The sequence below is a fragment of the Molothrus aeneus genome, chromosome 7 (genome assembly GCF_037042795.1).
Source record: "Molothrus aeneus isolate 106 chromosome 7, BPBGC_Maene_1.0, whole genome shotgun sequence".
NCBI lineage: Eukaryota > Metazoa > Chordata > Aves > Passeriformes > Icteridae > Molothrus > Molothrus aeneus.
In genome coordinates, this window is record NC_089652.1 from 7,612,336 (window position 1) to 7,630,065 (window position 17,730).

The window sequence follows — 17,730 nt, forward strand, 5'->3', positions numbered from 1 at the left end:
ACAGAATAGGGTCAGAGCAGAGACCTCTGACAAAATGAATCTGGCGAAGAAAGTAGGAAACCTCCTAAGGGATCAGCACGAATGAATCTAGCCAAATAAGGGGTTTTCTTCCCAACTCTTTTGCTCTTTCCAATGCAAATTCTTGGCAAACAAAACCATACAAATCCAAACAGAATCATTTAAGAACAGCTGTGACATGTTTTGTTTTTTTTTTTTTTTTACCTAGCCTACAAGCTGAAATAGAAGGGCTCTTTAGTATAAAGAACAACCAATATGAGATGAAATACTGACAACAAAGATGTTCATATTCAATGGAAAAACCATACATATTCTATAAGCCTCACTGAAATTTAAGTAGTTTGACTGTACCCTCTGGATTTGTAACTGTGATTGTGGAAGCAGCTCCAAATTTCACAACTAGGTGCCTTGGAATCAAAGGATAGAAATGTTTGGGTTTGGTTATTTGTTGTTTTTTGGGTTTTTTTTTTTTTTGTTTCCTCAAAAATTCTTTGTGTACAGTCCACACAGGCCCATCAATATACAAAATGTAAAATAAATCTCCACGAACTAAAGCACTGGGATAGCCTTAATAATATATCACCACCACCCACTTTTTTCTCAGAAAACTCTGAGAGATGCTGAAGTAAAGACCAAAATAGCTACAAGCTTGAACTTGATACAAATTTCATCATAACTGAGAATTCATTCTATTTCATGAAACAAGACTCCTGTGGAGTGTAATGGCATCATTTCAAAGAACATGAGAAAATAGGATTCCATTTCCCGTTTTATTGTAAACTGCCCACATGTAAAACCAGATTATATTCTCACAAACAGACCTATCTAGATAAATCTTTTTTGAATTTGTGAAGAGTAGACTGGAGCATTGGAGACAGCTATACAGAACTCCCTCAAAAACTCTCCTGAGATTCCAGACACAGACTATAGATGCTCTCACTTTTTTTTGTTATATGTGTTTGATCAGTTTGGCTTTGATGACCCAAATGCTACAAAGCTTCCTGTCACATACTGGTAACAGCAGAAGCGGTTTGGAGTAGAGAAAAATATCTTTGCACAGCTACAGCAGCACCCAAGGTTTTTAAAATGATTGTAGGTGTTTTCCCCCTAAGGCAGTAGGAGCTTATGGGCAATATCCCTTGCCTTTGCCATTTCTGACCCAACAGCAAATATTTGCAGTACTCCACGGATCTGAGTCCAAATATGAAGAAAACAAACCAACTCCCTTTAGTTAGTAAATGCTAATGCAATCAATCCCATCACCCTTTTATCTCATGGAAAAATGCACTGAATAAGCCTTATGCCATTACTACAAAGTGCCCGAGTTCATGACTGTCATATAACAAATTCCCTTTCCTGCTTCTAGCTAGGAGGTGTCTACTTATTGCAATTTAAGTGATCTTACTCTGCCTGTCTGCTGCTACATCAATCTTCCAGCTAAATTGTACTTCTGCTTAATTTGAAGAACTCCACAGGTGCTAGGGTAAGGAAGGCTTATTCATTCTAGAGGGACAAGATTGTCTGAGAAATTATGGAAGACAGTAGGAAATGTTAAATGCTATCAAAAGAGTAAAGTGGAGGGTGGGGTAGGAGGAAGACTAAAAATAAAGCATGATAGAAAACCACAAAAGAACTAGAGGACTGAAAAAGAGACCAGGGAGCTGTGCAGTGCTTTTTAACGCTTTTCCATGCAATCTTTCTCTTCCAAGTGCACTGCCAAAGCTTCATATTTTCACATTTCCAAGCCTCTGCTTAGGTGCCTTGAAGCAGGCTGAAGGGAGAAGAAATCACTATCAAGTAATGAAAACATAAAAGCTACACCTCGAAGGTGACAGGTCATGCTTTGCTGAACACCAGAATATACTTAAATGGCAGATGCTTTCAGCTCATACTAGAATCTTGCTTTAGTTTTAGCCATACCAGACCATAGCTACTGATTTTTGGAGTGCTTGGGCAAATAATGTGGCTGACAAGCTGAATATTAATCAAGACAATTAAATGACAAATATGATGGGAACATGCAAGTCTGAGTTGATGTCTCAAGGCTGTGTATCTCTGATTTTGGAATGAATGCCCTAAGCTGAATAAACAATTTATATCTGCACTACTCCCAGTCAGAGACATCAAAACTCATTAATCCTTGTTAAGCAAAAAGAACCCTTCCTGTCAATTCCTTGCTTGTGTTGAACAGCAAGTTCAGCAAAAGCATTATTGAGCATCCATGCACCTGTGCAATAGATTATAGTAGGAATTCCACTGCCTCTTACAAAAGGCAGTGACTTACAGGACAGCTGAGGTCAAGGAAAAAGCATACAGAGAAAAACATTAGAAGGCCTTTGGAAAATATTGGATTTTTTTCCTGCTTAGAATTTTGGTAAATGCTTACCTTGCTCATATTATCTTGATAATTGCTAACCTGCATACTCTTCTTGATTCACACAGTAGTGTTCATTTAAACTTGAGCACACCACAAGACACATGTTTTATCTGATAAACTCTGTGCTGAGTAATTGGACTGATGTTGGCCCTAATCCAGAGCTTTTCCATGATCTTCCTGAATCCTGCTCCTTTTGTACTTAATTTAGCATAAAGTCTAGCACTGCATCTCATCTGTCAGCAGCAAGGAAGAGCTGCAAGACAGAAAAAGGCAACCCCTTCACCCACCTGTGTGACAGCTCCTGGTGCCAAGCCAAAGCAGCTTTTCCAGCACTGCCTGACAATGCAGGGAGAGCTTAGGTGGGACAAACTGCTCACTCTGAGCTGGAATGGGAGAATATTGACAGCCCATACAAAACCAGGAGCAGGCTTAGTGTCTCAGTGGGGACATGGAGCAGGGCTCTGTGAGTGCTGTGTCAGCTCTCCCACACAAAGCACCCACACAGTTTCTCACAGCCAAATCACTTCACTGGGAATTAAAGAAGGAAGAGACACTCAGAAGATCAGTAATATTTAATAATGTGAGCAAGGGCTTTCAGATGCCAGTTCTTATTGGTATTTTTAGCCTGAATTTCTGATGAATTTTGTGTTATTCCATCACCTCCTCTGACCTCCTTTTTGACCATAGCAAAGTGCAAAATATTAAAAATTACAAATTATGTGGGAAAGTGAGTAACACTGGCTCATGTTTGAATATGAATTTAATTGACCATGAAGACACCAGAATTACACATCTCTCTCATCAGTACCATTATGCTGAGAAAGAAGTGAAAAGTTTTCTGACAAAGGATTCCATGAAGCCAACACAAACAGTAGTACTCATTCAGCCCCTAAGTACATTGAAGAGAGGAAAAATACCAAAGTGTCAATAAACTTTGAAATTACAAGCTTATCTACTGCTCTTTCAACTATTTCTTTTTCCATAGCAAAACCCTATATGATGAAAGCTGTCTCAAAAAGCACATCCATGGAGGCAGTGAGCAGAGCAGCACACTTGACTGCAGCGAGGCAGCCCCAGGAGCAGCAGATTTGTCACTGCTTGCAGGGAGAGCTGAAAGCCCCTGGGTCACAGATGGCAGAGCACAAAGAGAGAAGCAGTGCTCTTGTCACCTCTGGGGACAGCCCAAAGTGTGCCCAGACTCACTCCCAGCAGCTCAGCTGGCAGGTGAACCCTGAAGTTTGTTCGTGCCTGTACAACGCAGATACTCAATCCCAAATTGAGAATAATTGGATTAAAGCTAAATTGAATTTGAAATGCATGTATAATCCTCCTATTGCCAGCAGGAATTACCAAGGCACTCACATAGACTGCTGCTCTACTAATTGCTATGACATTGTCCAAGAACTGAAGGTAAAAACATTGGTAATGCTGATAAGAAGCATAGAAACCACTTGAGATTTAACTCATAGTAAAGAGTGGCAGTCTAAAAATCTTACTATCATGTAATCTCTTTTTGTTTAGATTTTTCTTTTCATAGAATATACTCATTAATGTTCACAAGGTTTACAGTCAAGGTTTATGAACTTATTCTCCCAGGTTCAACTTCTGATTTTTATTACTTCATGTCATTAAAAAGAGTGACCTTTTTTCTATCACAAAAGATAAGAACTGGGAAATACAAGAAAATACATAGAGAATAAAAAGGGTTATTTCAACCTGTTATGAACAATGTCAAGTAAAAGCCTAAATTTTATTGTAAATTTTTTTTTAAAGCACTTTAATATGTTTAAGTGGCTAATGGATGCAGAGGTGAACAACCAATGCTGTGCTTCTCAAGAAAAATGAGGCACTTACATGGGAAGAATTTTTGCAATGGAAAGACAATTACTTTTTTTATATCCTCCTTGGAGCAGTAAGGTTACTCTAACAATCTTGAACACAGAAACCACTTGTTTTATCCTTTATTCCCTATTGAATTTAATTTGCTACATTCTGGCCTAAAGTAGCTAAAGAGGAAGAAATTTCACATACAAGTTTTCAAGCAAATTACTTCTGTGAAAAGAAATTTTCATAATATCAGTAGTAAACATCTTGGTTCATAAAAGCTTTCCAGGTCTCTACTTTTCAGTAAAAAGCAGTTGGAATTATAGGAAACTTCTGAAAAATGTAGATTTTCCATAGTACTTTGCAGTGAAGTATGCATTATTATCTATTATGCATTTGTGCTGCATTCATCTTTGATATAAAACCAAATCACATATATATATGTTCCTTCTCTTCCTGCATTTATATTTTTGACAGAAGATGAATGACCTCTTTCTTTCTAGTTCCATCTTTTATTCTTAATATTAAAGAAAATACATTAAAAAGCATGGTTGCATCTATTATTGGCTGTTTTCCTCCCTGTGAGATAGAAAATCATTATCACTCACATATGGAATGTCACAGGATAAAATTAAAGCTTCATAGTGAAAAAAACACAGGGAATTCACTTTTTCAGCCACCCAGATGAAAAGATTTTTCAATGCAATCAATTATTAGAAAGAGAGAGTTTGGAATATGGATCATTTCTAGTCAATTTCTAGCAAGAAATAGGAAACATATTATGGGTATAGGATATTGAGAAAAAACTGTGGGTTCAGCTCTCCGATATTTAATTCTCCTGAATTAGGCCCCCCTAAGGCTGCTCTATTTGGAATGTTTTTTTCGGATTTGAATGACAAAGAAAGTTATTCCAGGGCTATAACTGAGGACAAAACCCTGTCCTCTAAACATTTATGCTTATAAATATGCTAATCTTGCTATCATTTTGCCTTAAAAGGCAGCAGCCTTTCCTTTACAGCTCCTGACATGCTTTGATGTGCTGCCCATTTAACTGGTTTAGATGGTATTTTAAACCAGAATTTAAGAGCATCAGACAACACTGTCACTGCCTTCAAAAAGAAGCTGTTGTTGCTGTAACCAAAGTTTAATAACCATGTGGGAGGGAGATGAGTTCAAAGCAGAGATGGGAAACCTGGGACCTCAGAAACATCTGGTGCCTTTTGCACAGGTTGTGGGAGTTAAATTGCACAGCACTTCAGAGAAATGATTCTATTTGCTTCAATATCCAAAGGTAATGCAAGCCGCAGAGGATGACAGGAAGGTCAGGGATCCTGATAAATCAAGTATTTAGAACAGTCTATCTCTGCCTACAGTACCCATCAAAAACTAACCAGAGCTCTTGGGCAGAAAAGGACAAGATGTTTTTCCAAGTGCAAGGATCACTTGCACTAAATACCCCTGACAAGCAAATTTATTCCAGCATGAATATTTATAACATCTGCCTGTCTGAAAGCAACCAGTTTTAAGAAGAGGTAAATAAATCTTCAACTTAGTAAATGATATAGCCGGGAAGTTTTTATTTCTTCAGTGAGAACCAAATCTGATCCAGGGAAAGAGATCCTTTCCCTTGAGTTCAGGAAATTTTGGATTAGGCTCTTGATTAATTTTTTTTTTATTTTAAAATAATATCCAGTACTTAGAATTTTCCATGGTGCTTGGGAAGTATGATTCAAAGGTATCATAGAAAAATTAGTCTCTTCAGAGATAATGGCAAAAAAACTCCAAACACCTTTCCCCAAGTTACTCCTCTGTTACCAAAAACAATGAAAAAACCAAATTTTGTTAACAGATTACTCAAACCCAGCTTTGCATTTTGATCTTTGTTTCTAAAGAAAGAAAATTAATAACACTTGGGGCTTTCTATTTCTCCTACTGTGCCTTCTTCTCCTGTCCTACTAAAGCAAGTCAGAGTTGATAAGAAAAGTAGATAATACAGAGAAAAATCAAGAAGCTCTTCATATTTCTTTCACTCTCAGGTTGGAGAGGTTATTATTTTCATACAACTTCCCCCCAATTTGTGGGCCTCTCTTACAGGAACAAACATTCAGCCTCAGGCTCTCAAATAGGCCTCCAGAGAAGGAGTGATTCTCAGATTTGGTCCTTTCTCCCAACAGACAAAAGCTTTTTTATTTTTCTGATCATTCTTTATAGCAGTACTTGCACAACATGGCATTTTTTGTCTCACTGACTGTCAGCTAGCACCAAGAAGCATCCTTCTTTTTCCTGGCCACTTCTAAAGCCAAATGGATTATGCTCAGTCTCTCCAAATTAGCCTCTCAAACCTTATTCGTTGATTCTTTTGTTTCTAAGCTTTCATCTACAGGGAAATTTCACCTTTGGGAATTTAGTCCAACTGACTGAGCCAAGTATTCTTCATCATTAATTTATATTTCTGTTTCTGATTAAAAAACCACCACAGAAATCAGGTCTTCATAGGATGAATCCTCCCTTAAGCTCCAGGGCATTGAATGCCATGTGGTTTTACCACATCCTGACACTAACAGTCCTTTGAGGTGCATTTTACTGGGGAATAAAACCTGGTTAATTGTCTAGATTTGATTACAACTCTGGATTGGGACCTTCACTTACAAAAGATTTGTCTAGAGGGAAACCTTTTCAGAATTGAAAATCTTGTGAAAAAAATAATTTTAACAATTTTCTAAAAACCTTAAAACTACATTTTCATAAATAATGTTGTTAACAATGGATGAGCTACAGTATGAAGAGCTTGAGGAATGGATCCTTCCCAATTCTTCATTTTTTTTGCCACTTTCAGTCACCTGGGACTTCAGAACTATTTGAAAATAAATTTAATACTTTCTTATTCCCCAAACTGCTTTCACAGAATCACAGAATCACAGAAATTCTAGGTTGGAAGAGACCTTTAAGATCATCGAGTCCAACCCATGTTCTAATACCTCAACTAGATCATGGCACCAATGTTCTAATACCTCAACTAGATCATGGTGCTTTCTGGAATTAGAAAAAAAATAATTTGCCACATAATAAATGTAGATTTATTTTTTTTTCCTATTTCATAGACATTTAATGGCAAAAGCTCACAGAGAAGAAAACCTTCTGTGGCTTCCCTACGTGAGGGAGATTTAGGTTGGTTATTGGAAAAGGTTCCTCACCCAGAGGGTTGTTGGGCATTGCACAGGCTGCCCAGGGAAGTGGTTAGAGCACCAAGCACGCCAGAGCTCCACAAACATCTGGGAGTTCTCAGGGAGAGGGTGTCATCCCTGGGGTGTCCTGTGCAGGGCCAGGAGTTGGACTCCATGACCCCTGTGGGTCCTTTCCAATCCAGCACAACACAGTAAATAAATTTCAAACAAAACGAAATAAAATAAAACCATCACATTAAATTCTTCAGGATGCTATCATGGTTTCAAATACCCAGAAGTTGTAAACAAACAACAGCAATTTTTCTCATTATAATACCACAAATACTACATAAAAGTTTATATTAGTCCTCTGGTACAGGCATGGGAATGCAAGCACTTTATTATAGATGCAGTTCTCACTGCTCACAAAGCCCATTCCATGCCAGGGCTGGGAACTGGATGCCATGGAAGCCAAGGATTTATTCTCACACATACAACAGTTTGCACACAACATGATTAAGAAGGTACAAGGAGGACTGATGTAGATCCAAATGGGTACCTACTTTATTTTTTGCTCCTTCCTATTTCAAACTAAAAATTACCATATGTTTAAAGCAATGTTAACTGTTGAAGAATTTCGGTTTTTTACTTAAAAGTTAAATGAATTAGAATTTAGGTTTCTTTCACTTTTCTTTACAGTTTCAGTTCACAAACAGCATTGCCACTTGGAGTTCCTGCAGTAATCCGTGAAGACTGTAACAGAAAGGGCAAAATAGAAACTAAGAGAAATTGGCTTTAACTCTAATTTATTCAATGGCTCATTCAATGAAACACCCACCAAGACACATCCAGCTTAGCTGGAAAAAAGGGTTCACCAAACCTTAGAGCTAGCCTGAGGAATTCCTCACTACAGAAAAAGGGTTACAGAAATACATGGTGAACTAGAGAAATTTTCTTAATTAAAAGCCTGAAAGAGTTTTCCAGAATAAGCCAGGGTTTATTCATGTGTTTCAAGTATGCTACTGTACAAGAATAGCTGCAGACGCTTTGTCCTTACTGTGTTCCTTGCTTTTATCCTTAAATTTGATCTTGCATTGATCAATGTAAGGCATGGCAGTGACCAAAGGCATCAGGATGCTTCAAGGACAGACTTTATGGAAATAGAAGGAGATAACATGTAATAAATTTTATTCACATCACTGTATATGCTTTACATTTTTTCCAGTCAACAATTTCCATTCACACACCCCTGGCTGTAAGGAGAAGCAAAACCCTGTGACCAAACTCCTTGTTTTCTACATATGACTGGCACTTTGTCATGGACTTGTGAAAGCACAACTGTGACTGGTTTCTCTTTTTTTTTGTTTAGAAATGCATTTGATTCCTGACCCTTAAGAAGGTAGTAAATGGTAAGAAACATTTCTCCATTTTATGTTACATCACAGGAGCCTGCTCCTACAAGGACAAATCACTGTGTTCACTGCAGTTCAAACTCTGCACAGCACTTCCATCAAAACTGTCCAAAGTGTGGCAGATCTGTTTTTATGTTAACCAGAAGCAAACATGTTCAGGGTAGGTATGCATTGGACTTTCCTTAGGCCATGCTTTTTAATCCTTTGAAAATGTATTCACTGTCTTTTCCAAGCATTTTCAGCCAGCTGATATTACACTGACTGGCATTTTGCCTTCTCGTGATGCCATATGCCAATTTCTGGAGACCATCATGCAAATTGCAAGAATTTAAATAATTTGTTACATCCTAAAAGCTGTAAGTCCCTTCTGTATGGCACTGTCATGCAACTACCAGCTTGGCTGCCAGCTTGTTCTTGTTGATTTAAGAAGTTAAAAAAAAAGGTAAAACATGGATGCTAAAGAATTAGAATGATAACAAGTAAAATGAGATTATTACAATGACTGAATTTGAAAGGTAATGCAATTTTTTTGTCCATCACAGGCAGAGAAGGATTTAACCTTGAAAAATAAGTGAACGCTTACACAGAAAGCAAAGGTTTCTATATTTACAAGGGCTGAAACCATACCATAGGCAAATAAAATACAAAACTAATTTTCACAAAATATCACAAGACTATCCACAATCCTATTTTGCCAGTTAAACTATTCAAAAAACTTTTAATTTAGTAGTTTCAGGAGTTTCTCTTCCCTGCCCCCTTCCAATATTAAAAAATTACATTGCTGGGGTTTTTCTTGAATAAATATCTTTGTAACTAAACATCAAAATTCAGATCCATTCACAGTTCTTATCCTGACCCTCAAATACATTTAGCTACACATAAGAAAAAAATCCAGCTTGTCTAGTATGGCAATGAATATCATAAGGGAAATCATATATAAAAGAAGAAAAAAAAGCCATGAAATAGAGAAAACCCAAATCTTAGCACAGCTGATCCTGCAATGGACAGCAAGAGAGGAAACCATCAGGAATTTTATCCTGCTAAATGCCAGCATATTTCAATCACTTGTACATACAAACACCAGGCCTATGCTAAAGCAGCAAGCAAAGCATGAAATATAAAAATTGATCCTATCTAGAGCAGCAAATTCAGAGTAGTGGCTCTGCCCTGCTCTCCCCACCTCTCCTGCAGAACACATATTAGCCATTTTAAAATAGTAACAGTATAAATACATCAATTCATTCACCCTCTTTGAACATTCTATGACCATTTCTGAGGGGAAAAATCAAACCCCTCTAAGTGGCCTGGCCCCAGTTCACTGCTCCATGCACCCCACACAAGGGGGTGCTTCAGGTGAGATGGATTTGATACAGTTGTTAAATAATATCCTAAAGCACACGAGGCATCAATGTCAGAGAGGCAGATTTTTTTTAAAAAAAGGAAGTTGCATAGTAAGCCCAAGACCTTTATGAAATGGATTTTAAACTCCTACTGAAAATGTATCTGCTGTCCAAAAACCAAAACAACATAAATGGAGGAACTCCTATGGGCTGTTTACTGATCCCAGATTTGCTCTAACAGTTCATCTCCCTGAAAGGCTCTTAGAGCAGCAGTAAGGGCAAAGCAGCTCTCTCTACATATTGAATCTGGGATAATGATACAAATTCAGCTGATAAATAGTAACACTTAACTTGCTATTGTCTGCATCCACTGGAGACTTAGTTATAGCTCTGAATATCTGCAGTAAATCACCATTTTAACTGGGGCACTGCTTCACATTGATCTTGGTGGGTTACTTTTGAGTTTTCATGTTTTAAATAAGCCCCTCATTTTGTAGCTAAACAGATAAATCATTGTTCACTGATATCAAGAAGCAGGTCACTGTAATTGACCTGACATGAAAATAGGAGGGAAATATCTTTAATTACACCATTTATCCTGAGATACCATTCACTCCTGTCCTTGTGCAGTTCCTGCCCTGTGTTCTTGAGAGCAGCCAGCATTATTTCATAGTTTAGTTACTTTATTAGGTGCTTTCAAGCATCAATTGGTGAAGATATAGGTACAACTACACAATTCTGCCAACTCTTCAAAAACTATTCTCTAAATAACAAAAATCAGGAGTGTGTGACCTCATCCTTTTCAAAGCATGTAAGCAAAAAGAGACTAATAATAAACATTTGTGTGATATGGTAATAGGGATGGGATGTTAAGCATTAAGAACTCTGTTATCTTGATACTCTGATATCAGCACTTAACTAATCAAAAAACTCAGATTACTCACCCTGCTGAATTCTCTAAGGGTTACTTCTTGTCTGGCTAACATCTATCAGCAGAATAGATAAAGCAAGATTTGTATCAGACCCAAGTATTTCTAAATTCTAAGTCTCAATCACTGAGAAGTTAAGGTCAGCTCCAGTGACTCTATGTTTTGATTCCATAAGTGTCATAGTACAGACTGAATGGCAACAGTTCAATCCTAAATTGCCACTGAAGCAATGACAGTATAAGATTCATTTATGACTGAAGAAGAGTAGAGATGCCAAGTGTCCATTTAGCACATTTGTTATCCAAAAAATGGTGGTGTCTATTCTATGCTTGAATACATTTCCTTAAGTGGCCTGCCTATTTGAGGGAATTGAATTTTAATTACTTTCTGATAGAAGATTATGAAACGTATTTAGACACAGAACTTAAGTATATTTTAATATTTCCCTTTCACTAAGGAAATCAGAAAAAAGAGAATTGAAGGAATACTTTCCAAATAGTCTACCAATTTCAGGAATCACAATTTGAGTTACTAGGTTAGTGTATCCTGAAGGAACTTGAACATTTAACCCAAAATCCAGCCAATATTATCTGAAGCATAAATAGCTGCTGTCTAGATTAGAGTAAGCCAGCCTAAAGTTAAAAAAAGAGGGAAAAAGACCTGTTGGGCACCAATGGATGACTTTCTCTGATGAAAGATGCCAGCTGAATTCAAGGTGAATAAATGTAGCTGGAAACTATTGCTTAGTCAAGTAAGATAACTCTGCAGTTCATAGGACAGGAACCCGGTGTGATTCATTAGTCACATTGCAAAATAATTGATTCCACACAATTCCATTTCTAACAATGGAACTGTTTGAGGATGAGGATATTCACCTTTTGGATCAAATAGAAAGCAGACTCTGTTCCAGCATGCTAAAGATGTTAGAGGGTGAATATTAATTACAGAGAACTGAAAGAGTCTGAAAAATATTTTCTCTGAGCTGTTTTAGGTGTAAACAGAAAACCAGGGTTGGGGTTTTAAAATTATCAGCAAAGATAGCAATTGTTTGTTTCTTCCCAGTGGCTGAGTAGTTTAAGAGCTCTTTTTGAGATGCAAGCCTGTGCAGAACTCTGTCATCAGTCCAAGAGAATCAGAGCTGAAATCCTTCATTTTATAGCATTTTCCTAAATAGTAAATTACAGGACAGCACTGAGCACCAGTCCCCATCACTGAGGGGTTTCCATTCCTCATCACAGGTGTGAAATCAAGAAAGAAAAATCACTCCATCTGCATCCCCTAGCAAAGGCATAGCCCGGGTAAAGTGGAATCCTTCAGCAAGAGAATCAACCTGACACTTGTCATGCCACACTGAAATTTTACCAGTGGCAGCAATATCCAATTCTATGAAGTAGCACCAAAATCTTTATTGACTGTCCAACTATGAGTCCTGGAGCCATTCATGCTTATTTCTGTCCACCATGCTTATTTCAAAAAATACCTCCTTTTGGAACAAAGTCAGTCTGTAAATAAAAACATTATGCAGATTGTTGAAGGTGCATTGCTTTATGAATTCCTGTTGGGTTTTCTCATGGCATCTAAACTGCAGTGAACAGAATTATCTTGGGAATTATGGATTAATATGTGTATTTTTCTTCTGACACCTTTATTGAACTTGATAACGGCAGCACATGCTAGCTTTTCATTTCAACACCTTGTTACAGTAATTCTCCTGATTTATTTTGCTAACTCTGCCTTCAGATGTTGACTCAGACCATTCTCTCTTTTCATTACCAAATACAACAAGGAAAGGGAAATAATTCAAAAACAGAATACCATGCTGTTAAGATAGTTCCATCACAGGAAACATTCCTGATGAATTCTTTCCTACCTCACTTCTGCAATCAAAAATATAACCAACAATGTAGCTCAGTTTCAAAGGACCAAACCTGAATTCTAAAGTTTCTAAGGCTGAGTGAGGGGGTCTTTGCCTCCATGTTTTGCTTTTTGCATTACATAGAGAACAGAGAGCCCTGACCCTGAAGTGCTCAGCTGTACCTACTTACAGATTCACTACTGAATGCAGTACATATTGCAAAATTTAATCATGTATCAGAAAAAGCCAGTAGTGCTTCTCATGCCAAAATACTTCCCCACAAAATTGTGTTTCAGATTAAAAAAAAAGTCATTATCTTTGGGCAGTGACATCTTCCCTAGCTGAATTGTGCCTCTCCTACAAAACCAAGCTGCCTCAGTGTCAGGATTACACAGAGGCAGAAGTGGATAAAACCCTGCTCCTGGTAAAATAGTCAGTGGAACAGTCGTGCCTCTAGCCTGGCTGCAGGAAAATGTCAAGTGAATATGTCCAGTAGATAAAATTCAATGTGTTAACAGTGTTTCTAAATGCATAGTATTTTTATGTGAATTAATGCCTTGCTGGCAACTTGAAATAGCTGTCACTGAAAAAAAGTTTTTATCATGTGTAACATGATGTAACACAACAGAGGAAAAGCTAAAAACTCACTGTTCAGGTAGGTAAAGGTCATTTCTGGTACACTGCAATCATGCAGTTACACTTCAGGAATCTAAGACAAAAACATTAACTCTGCTAATGTACAAAAGGTGTGGAGAAAAATTCCTAATGCTCACAGCGTTCCAGGGTATTAAAAATTAAAACAATATCAAAAGCTTATTTATTAAATTTTTATTTATTAAAACTAAATCAAATTGCCTTTATCAGGTAAATATACTGAATTTTAAAATTGTTAGAATATGAGGAGAAATACTGATAGAAGTACAATCTACCTAGGATTTAAACAAAGATATTTTTGGGGGGAGGCTGGGGAGGGCTCTCATTTGCAGAATGCCAGGGAGATATTTGGGAAGCAGTTTACTCTGTGCTTCCCTGTCCTGTGAGCAGTTTTGTGTCCCAGGACAAAGCAATGGGAACTGGATAGGTTTACACAAAACCTGCCACCACCTAAAAGAGATGTGTGCATGCCTGTGTATTACAGAATATTGGTTATAGACGGATAGCTGTTGGATAAGTTTGCCCTCACCTATTGGATATTGAAATGCCTTAGCTTCAGCTTGATAAGATGACTTAAACCTGGATGGACTTAGAATTAGATCTTTACATAAAGAAATATTCTGATCATATCTAGTTTATAGCCTTCTAACAGAATAAAAGAACTAAGAAACATCCTCAGAACTATAAGAAAAAGAAGTAGTCTTGCAGCACATTCTGAAAACTCTCATGCAGAAACCGTCCCATGAGTACATTGTTCCACCAGTCCAACATATCTGTTCATTTGCAGGTGATGATTTCTCACCAGAAATACATTTCAGCATTTAAACATTTTGAGACTTAATTTTTCATACAGCAAATCATGGATGTGCCATTTACCTAGAGGAGAACTGAGGGTGGGTAAGGGGTGATATTTAATAATCTATAGCACATCTATAGATCATCTAAAGAGAAAAAGAATTGGTTTTGAGATAAAGTGGAAAAAAGGATTGTGTATGATGGTTCATAATAGTAATGAACAAGTAAATTTATAGACTCTACTAATGTGATCTGGATGAGATTTACACAACATATTTAAAGAAGAGGAACAGAGGTTGGTTTTGCAGTCTTCCTCAAGTTAGGCAGTTGAGGGGTGAAAGGCTTTCCTTCTAGCCTTGGGCCATGCCACAAAGTTCTCGCAATCAACTGATGGCTGGTGGCTCCTGCAAAGGAGTCCAAGAGCCCCTGCCCTGATGCTGAAGAGCAGCTGCTGCCTGCACACAGCAGACATCCAGTGAACCCAAAGGCAGCAGGGGCTCAGGAGCTGACCCCTGTGTGGTCTGGGGACATGGATGCCTGTGAGCTGGCACCCTGCTCACCTGAGCTGCAGTGTCACTGTGCACAAGGGTGGCACTGATTCTGCAGCCTCTGCTGTGCTACAGCTTCCACTGGTGGCACAGCCAGTGTCAGCAGGCTCTGGGAGCAGATTCCTGTCCTGCACCACACCAGCAGCAATCTTTGGGAACAAGGTCACCAGGCAGTTAAATGAACAACAACCCATCTTTAAATTGTTCAGTTAAGAACTTGGTATATTTTAGCTCCTTGCTGATTTCATAAGAACTGGAAGGACTCAGGAAAGATAAAAACGTGCAGACAAAGAAGAGACTGGTTGTATTTGTTACAGCTAAGAATTTATCATGGTACACTAGGATAATTTCATCTGCAAAGAATATTGACAGAGACTTCCACAGAATTAATATTTCAAATCATTTCCTTGTTCCATCACCACTTCTCTGCATTTGCCACTCTCCCACATTTAATGTAGTAGTGCCAGTCTGTAGGAAAAGCTGCAGCTAATTTGTCAGTTGACCCTAATGAATGAAACAAATTATTCTATTTACTTGAGCAGCATTCTGATTCAACAGCAATTTTCTCAGCACAGCCATTTCACTGCAGTTCCAGTGCAGAGAAATATTTTCAGCCAATGTTTAGTCATTCTCACAAGTGTTATTAAACACTGTTAGTCATACACCAGCCATCCGTATCTTAAAGCACTCCAATCTTGTATTAAGAATTGAGTATATTATGGGGAAAGTCAGGGAAAAAAATCAGCAGAAAATATCACTGAAAAATTCAAGACAGTCTATAAACTGATTAAGATTCCATAGAGTTAGCTTGGATAATATTTGAAATAAAATGTTTAAGACTATTGCATATTGTTTATATTTGACATTTGAGTATTTTCTGCAGTGATGTGCAGATAACATTCATTTGTCCAAAATTGAATCATTACAAAACAAGACAAAGAATTAATGAATAAAAGCCTTAATACTTCACTCAGTTTATCATCATGAAAGCAGAAAGAGAATTGCTAGATCAGAAATGATTTACAGGGGAACATATTTGTGAGATAGATTTAATTGTATAACCACATTAAAGGGTAAATTCAAGATTAATTGCTTGAATGCCCTCATTAGAAAGAGTTTGTGGTAAATAGGTATCATAAAGTCACTGTTAGAAATTTGTTGCTGTTGTTTTTGTGTTGAACTAGATTTCTGATATTGTTGCATACCTCTCTCATAATTCAGTATTTGACTGTTCTCTCTGCTATCTGATTAAGGTTTAAAAATTTAGGAATGATTAATGATTGGGATGTAAAATTTATACTTAACAAATTCCATCTCTTTCACAAGATCGTTATTCATATAAAACCTTTACATACATAACTTTGTTCCAATTTCAATATACAGGCTTTTTTTTTCCCCAAAGTCTTTTTTAATCAAATAATTGTAGGCTGAAATAAACAGAGCTCAAACAGTGTTTCAAAACCACCTGTGCTTAGAAAGAAACAAAATTATCCCCAAATTAAATTAAAACAAAATTCATATGCAAGTATAGTCATGTGCATGCAGCATGTATAGAAATAGAAAAAAGCCTTTTTGCAAGATATCATTGCTGCTAAGCTGAAGCATGCAGTGCTTTTATGACAACATATTCTCTCCCACACATCAGCCCTGCTCTCCCCATCCCTTCAGGCTACACAAAAACACCACCCTAATTCAGAGAGATGACACTCTACAAAACATTGTTCTGATTCCTACAGTTAGTTTGTCACTTTATTCATCTGACACCAAATTCTAGTGCCAACCTCGATGATGAGCATGTATGAATAGCTGAAAATGACTTGTGGGATGGGGAAATATGAGCAATAACTAAGGGGGAAATTCCAATTTCATCTACTTCTAAATGACAGGTATTTGCAAGGTTGCCCTTGAGGGTGTATTCATCTCCTTTTAGACATACTGACTAGCATCACAGACCACTGCCACGTTTGTTACTGGACAAAAGACTATCATTGAAAGCTTACATACTGCTGAAATTGTAGTTTCTTCCTCATCATTGTTTGACAACTCTGACAGGTTTTACAGAGGGCTTTGAAATCAAGCTTTCAATGGATTGGTCATGTCATATATACAGATGGATCCCTGAGAGCTGGCAACCACACAGCAGTCCCCTAACACAGGAACATATCTAAACTCAGGAACCTCAAAGCATTAGTAATTATTTAATATAACCCTGATGTTAATTATTAAGCTGTCACGATGGCAAAACAACACTTTTCTACTAAAACAGCTGCAACATTTACTCTGAAAGTGTTTGCACATGCAAAAATCATTTGTATACACCAATATGTTCTTCAAGTTCATACCTGGAGTAACCATAAAATATCATTTACAAGGTGTTGTTAGACATCACCCTGCTACTGCTAAGATCCAACTCCAGACTCACCTGTGTGTTGTCATGACCACTTCAGGGCAGCTGGTCGCAAGGAGAGACAAGGGGCTCAATATGCAGATCCTGCAAATCTTTTAAACTTTTGATGCAAAACACATGCAACAAAAATCTCCAGAGGGGTAACACCCCTTAAACAGTTTTATCCCACTAAATTGTGGGGTTAGAGACAGATAATGGCATTTTGGGAATTAGGCAGGGAAGACCCTCTTTAGGAATCTCTGTTTAGGGCAGATATTTGGAGCAGGATTTATCCTTGCTTGCCATTGACCAATTAAAACACTTGCATTTTGGAATTCTGAAACTTTCTCTTGTTCTTCTAAGAATATGCTAAAGCACTTCTAATAAAAGATAATCGAAAATCTATCAACTCACTAAATAATTTCTTC